Genomic DNA, 6,738 nt, shown 5'->3' on the forward strand with positions numbered 1-6,738 from the left:
CCCCAACTGATGGGCATTCCCTCAATTTCCAATTCTTTGGCACCAAAAGAGAGTTGCATATGGGTCTTTTCTCCCTTTTTAATGATCTCTTTGGGATACAGACCTCATAGTGGTATTACTGGGTCACAGCCCCATCACCCTTTGGGCATAGTTCCAAATTGCTCTCCAGAATGGCTGGATCAGTTGACAACTCCACCAACAATTCATTATTATTCCAATTTTTCCACATCTTCTCCAACATTTATTATTTTCCTCTTTTTGTCATATTAACCAATCTTATAGGTGTTAGGTGGTACCTCAGAGTTGTTTTAATTTGCATTTCTCCAATCAGTAGTGATTTAAAACATTTTTTTCATATGGCAATAGATAGCTTTTATTTCTTCTTCTGAAAACTTCCTGTTCATATCCTTTGACCATTTCTCATTTGTATTCATATGAATTTGATTTAGTTCCCTCTATATTATATAAATGAGGCCTTTATCAGAAACACTGCCTGTAAAAATTGTTTCCCATCTTTCTGTTTTCGAGAGAGGAGGTTTTTCACTTAGTAGCAATACTAGTTTTTCAATAATTTGGCATATTTTTATGGTCTTTACATTTACATTGTTCTAGTTTTTTCATTCTTCTTTAGGTTCTACTTATTTGCCTATGAATCAGGTTAGAAAAATATATCCATGTTTCTAAGAATTCTTTAAATTTATTACATCTTGCTGCACAATAATATTCCATGTTCATATGCTACATTTTGTTTAACCATTTTGTAGTCAACAATCTTTCATTTATTTCTACTTCTTTGCCACCACAAAAAGTGCTTTTGCTTTGGTATCTATTGACCTTGGTTTCTGTATTTTATGTCCTTGTGATATATGTCCAATTGTAGAATCTTTGGGTAAAGGAGCCACTATCTTGACCATGTGTTCCCATTTCCATTTTTCCATACTAGAAATTTCAGAGAATTTTCCCTAAATTTATAGAGGGAACTCATCTCTGTCTCTCTGTATTTTTTTCTCTCTCCCTGTCTCTGTCTCTATCACTTTTTTTGTGTGTGTCTCTCTCTGTTTCTATGTCTCTTTCTGCCTCTCTCTGCCTCTTTATCTCTGTATCTCGGTCTCTACCTCTGTCTCTCTGTCTCTCTCTCTGCCTCTTTGTCTCTCTGTGACTCTCTTTCTCTGTCTCTCTCATTGTGTCTCTTTGCCTCTGTCTTCTGCTTTTCCAGCTGAAAGGCTGGGACTATATATATATATATATATATATACATATGTATATATCTCCTCTCTCAAAATTAGGAGCTAGAAAACCAGTATCTTTCCTCTCACAAGCTTTTAAAACTTCATCTCTCACATAAGCAGGGGGTATGAAGCAATCATTTGTTCTGCCAATGAGGAGAGTCTTACACAAATTCTTCACATGAGCCCCAGGTTATAGTAGCAAAATGGGAATTTAGTATTCTCCCTTCTTTGTCATCCATTATCATCATTCCTTCCATCCTAGTAGAATTCAAGTTCCTTGGGGCAGGAGCTATTTTGTGTTTGCCTTTGAATCCACCTGATAAAGTGGATATTGAAGGCTTTTGATGACAGAGATTTAGAAAATGGATATAATGACTTTAACTGAAGAAAGTCCATAGCTTACTTCTCCCCCAAAATGTCAAGAAGATGAAATATCTTTTTAAAATTAGTTTAGTTCAATAAAAGCTTATTTTCTATGTTATTTCTATTTTCTTTTTTACTAGGCAGAAGTTGGATCCAGAATAACATTTCCTTTTATCGTGGTCACATCTTTCTTAAGGAAAGTAGCCTTGTTTGCATCTGGAGGGCTTACAGGGAAGAAAGTTTGATTTCATATTAAAAATATTATGATAAGTAATCACTCTAGAGACATATGTCAGTTTTTTTGTCTTTATGTTCCCAATCCTTAGTACAGTGTCCAACACATAGTAGGCATTTAATAAATGCTTGTTAACTGATCCCTGTGGAATTCAATTTCACTCCTGCCAAATTGGCCTACTCAAAGTCTCATTAATCCATTTTGCACTCCACCTAAGAGCTACCTGCATTCAGGCAGCTGGTGGTTCCCTTCAGTTCAAACACATAGCTTCCAACAAAATAGCAATTATAGGAACAGTCCTTCCACCAAGAGGGAAAATACTATAACAATAATTACAATAGTTGTCATCGATCTAGTACTTCAAAGTTTACAAGATGTTTTATAGAAAACATCTTGTTTAAACCTAACAACAACTAAATGAGGTAGGCATTATAGACACTACTCAGCAGATGAGGAAACAGGTCTAAAACAACCATGCACCCCATGTAAGGTCATATAGTGAGGAAATATCAGGGCTGATTAAAATTAGAATTTAATATTCTTGCTAACATAGTATAGCTCCCTCTTTATTTTTCTTGGATCTGGAACTGTAATACTTTATCCATCTCTAAATGAATCTCTGCCATGCACAGCATGTCTAGACTCTTATAAGTCTTCTAGTCAAACCTCCAATTTTAATCCTTAAAACCTAATTCTCTTTCAATTTCTTTAGCCATTTTCTATCTTAATAAAGGGGGGTATTAATTCAAATCTACAACTATTTATACCATAAATTACCTCAAAGATTTTCTCTAGAAGGATTGCAATGTTTCATTTACTACAAGAAGATATATATTTTTTAAAGTCTGAAAGGTACTATCCTTACTTGACATGACAAAATAAACTTTTAACAACTCATCTAGAAGTAGGGCCATAGAACTACCTCACATTTCATTTGAAAATGCAGTTCTGAGCAGAAAGGTAACTCAGAGATCCATGCCTCTATGCCATGCCTTCTCCACATGAGAAGAAGTCCAAGGACTTCTGTCTTGGTTTCCTTTCCCTAGTGCCTAAATAAAATAATATTTTATTCTAATTGGATTTTTGTGCAAGAGGGTGTAATTCTTCAAAGAGGATTTCCTAAGGACCTCTACCCCAATTTCCCCCATAACATAATTGGCGTCCAACGTTGGAGGGCATGGGAAATTCTCCTTTCCTCTTACCACACAAAACTTAGAGGTAGGAACCTCCCTTTTGGGTTTTTCTTTTTGTTTGTTTGTTTTTTCTCTCTCTCCCACTAACTTGACCTCTTATTTGAGTCATAGAGAGGTAGAGGTTGTCAGATTTTGCACATGACAGCTACAGACAGCCTGGGTCTCCCTCCCTCATTGAAAGCTTGGCCAGACGTCTGAACCATGCTTGGACTTGAACTACATGCTTCTGGATTTTTTTATAACAAGGACCTTGTGGTAGATAGCAAAAGAGAGAGAAAGAAGGATTGTACTGTTCCACAGAACAAACCTCCCTAATAGCAGTGACCATAAAGTTTGCCATCAGCAGTGGCTGAGATCCTGGGCAGCTGAAGTAAAATAGGACACTGGAGTGGGGGACATTCCTCAAAGGTGAGGCCACCTCCCCTAACTCCTTGTCCCCAGTGCAGCCCCCAAGTGGTTGGCTGAGTGAAAACTCAGCTCCCTGCAATCCAGTCCTCTGTGGACTTGGAATTCAGGGGGCTGAGGACTTCACCAGACCCCTGTTACCGACATGCCCAAACCCAGGGTCACGCTGGATGTAGGAGGCTCAAGGATTTAACTGGATGGCAGCTACAGCCAGTGCCTATACATCTCCTCCCATTCTCTGGACCTCACATCTCCTCACACCCTCCAGACCAGGCCTTCCTCCACTTCTCCCCTCCCCACTGTGATTTTTTCAGCCTTGCTCAGCTTGAACCAGTTGCAGAAGAATCTTTACCCCCTTTTCCATACATATAGAGAAGTGGTAAATGTTATGGGCCTGGGGTAGCTCAGCAATTTTCTGGGAGAAATCAAGGAATTTCCTTGAGAAAATAAACCAAAGGACAGACACACCTAAAGAGATGAGTGGCACCCCGGATCTGAACTGACATAACTCCAGGACCACCACCCTTCATTCCAGTCTCCCCACCCACTCAGGGAGATAAGATTAGGTGTGGTTGCTGCCTTTGTCGGATGAGGGGGACAGAGATGGTTTGAGAGATCAGGACCACTTCTCACCCAATTTCCCCCAGCCACCATCAGTGGGGGATGGTCCTCCCCCAATAAGGGAACTTTCCATAGTCAGATCATCACCCCATGGTCCTCTATAAAAGGATTTGCCTGTCTCCAGCTTGAGGTATCTCAGATAGTCACGCCTCAGTGCCATGCCTTCTCCCCATGAGAAGAAGTCCAAGGACTTCTCTCTTGGTTTCCTTTCCCTAGCACCTAAATAAAATATTATTTTATTCTAAAAAAAGAAAATGCAGTTCTGAGCTAGACTGTACAAAAGTATTTCCAGAATGAATAGCCTACAAACTTAGAAAAACCAAGACAGTCAATTAGTCTCTCCTGCTGTTTTATTGCCTTTGTCCAAGTATCCCTATGCGGACATATACTTTATTTCATTCTAATTATATAAATAAAAGATAACTGGGTATCAGTTGGTAATTTTCCAAGAAGCAGGGTTCCTGGCATATTTACTCCTTTGGTGGGTTGAGCAATTATTATGCCCATCATATATAAATTCAAGCTTATGTGGCTACTTGTATATGAGTTTACAGTTTTTCTAAAGAAGAAATAAAAGGGAATAATATACTAGTGAAAAGATTAATGCAAGAAAAATGTAGTGTTGATTTTAAATTTTACACAATCACGGCTAATTTTGTACGTGATCTAATTAAAAACTAATATTTGAAAAATATATTTCATATCCTTGACATTTTTGAGGTAAGTTAACTCTGAACTTTCTTCAGTTGAATTCATATCCATTTTCCAAATCTGTCTTTATCAAAAGTCCTCAATATTAACAGTCTTTGTGCATGATGTAGAAATAAGACCCCAGAGTATTGAACTTGTCTTTAGATTTATTGAGTTCATCAGCAAGGGAGCCTCACCTGCAAGGGCAGAGACTACCTAAAGTGAGTTTATGTTGGGCTTATATTTGTTTAGACCACAAAGGAGGGGTAAGGCCTCAGGCTGATTAGATAAAATACCCTGATCTGAATGACCAAGTTGATTTAGAAAATCAGGGAACATTTGAGGTCTCCCTGAATGAATATTATGACTAAGGATATTCTTGTGGAGCTATCATTAGAGTAGGGAGCATGGCAAAGACATGTTTTAATTGGTGAGCATTGTTTAACACAAGATGGAAGGAATTGTTCTCAATTCATCAAAATGTAGGGAGTTATACTCATTTTATCATGCATACTTTCTAAATGTGATGCTCCTACATTACAATAGTTATAAGATAGTCTTCTAAACTTGATACTAGTTCTCAGTTTCTTCTCCAAAAGCTGTCCCTTTGGAATCTTCTCCTTATAATAATGTTCTCATGGTTTACTCTCCATACCCATGTGTCAAATTAGGAACTAATATTCACATGTCCCAAATTATCATTAGGAGTGATTTCCCATTTCTGATTTCTTAGAAGCCCCATTTTCCCAGTTTAAGAGGACCTGGAAGAATACCAGTTTCCAACACACTATGAATATTCACTAATTCCAAAGGTAATGCACAAGTATATTCTAGACAATTCAAACACATCCTTCATTACCATAACAATGTGTGAGAATAAATAGTCCAGAAATTCAATATATGTATCAAACCCCAATAGAAACCCTGCCTTCATTTTGCAATCTAAGCTGATTGTCTTTGTGTGTGTGTGTGTGTGTGTGTGTGTGTACATAGGGTGCTTTATTCTCTGCAAAGTATTACATGGTAAGGTGGGTTGGGCTTGGGCAGATGTACCCATATGTACAGAACTGAATAAAGTGGATCTCTGGAGAGAAGTCCCAGTGTGCCTGTAATATAGGAGGGAAGAAGAGGAACAAATAGTTTGGGGCCAGGTGGTATTAGGTGTGGAATTGGTGGTGGGGGGGAGGGGGTAACAAGGCTTTTCTCAGTGGTAGACACTTCCATGTAAAGGTCGTCTGTCAAGCCTAAAGAGTCTTCTGTACCACATCCTCCCACTGGGCATCTGAGATCTCCTGGGCCCAAGCAGGGACTCCTGGGGCAGGCTGACTTACTCCAGCCATTGTCCATTTCACCAGCTCCACGTGTTCTGGGTCCATGGGTATGGAGCTTCTGCTGCTCAGTGCTATGGCTCCCTCCTCTTCCTCATCCTCACTCTCCACAGGAGGGTAGGGCAGGTGCAGCCCCAGGGCCTAGATTCGCTCCTGAATGTCAGTGACAGCATCTTCAATACCTTCCACTGGTGCCAGCTCTACTTCTTCCTGCTCAGACTCCTGGTTCAGAGGCTGGTAGGAATAGTCCATTGGGCCTGACCCCAGGTCTTCAGGTTCTTCCTCAGGTTCCTCACTACTCCAGTCACCTGTGCCATCTGTGGGGCCCTGATGCTGCCCCAGATCTTCATTCTTCTTTGGGAAGATCCACTCAGGACCTATCTTATCTTCCCCCAGAACCACTGCTACCATGCAGGCCAGGGCTGCTCCAAGCCCACAACTGAACCTGCACCCCTACTTCCAGGGACCTGAATATCTTTACTAGGTAAAAAATGGGAACTCTCAGGGGGCAGCTATGTGGCGCAGTGGATAAAGCACCGGCCCTGGATTCAGGAGGACCTGAGTTCAGATCCGGCCTCAGATACTTGACACCAGCTGTGTGACCCTGGGCAAGTCACTTAACCCCCATTGTCCGGCAAAAAAAAAAAAAAAGGGAACTCTCCCAAGACTTTACT

The 6,738-nt window shown here is 40.0% G+C and overlaps 1 pseudogene; it reads right to left on the reverse strand.

The window, feature by feature from the left end:
- Positions 1-5,980: 5,980 nt before the first annotated feature.
- LOC122751448 lies at positions 5,981-6,487 on the reverse strand (annotated as a pseudogene).
- Positions 6,488-6,738: the final 251 nt, after the last annotated feature.

The sequence above is a fragment of the Dromiciops gliroides genome, chromosome 3 (assembly GCF_019393635.1).
Source record: "Dromiciops gliroides isolate mDroGli1 chromosome 3, mDroGli1.pri, whole genome shotgun sequence".
In the NCBI taxonomy this organism is placed as follows: domain Eukaryota; kingdom Metazoa; phylum Chordata; class Mammalia; order Microbiotheria; family Microbiotheriidae; genus Dromiciops; species Dromiciops gliroides.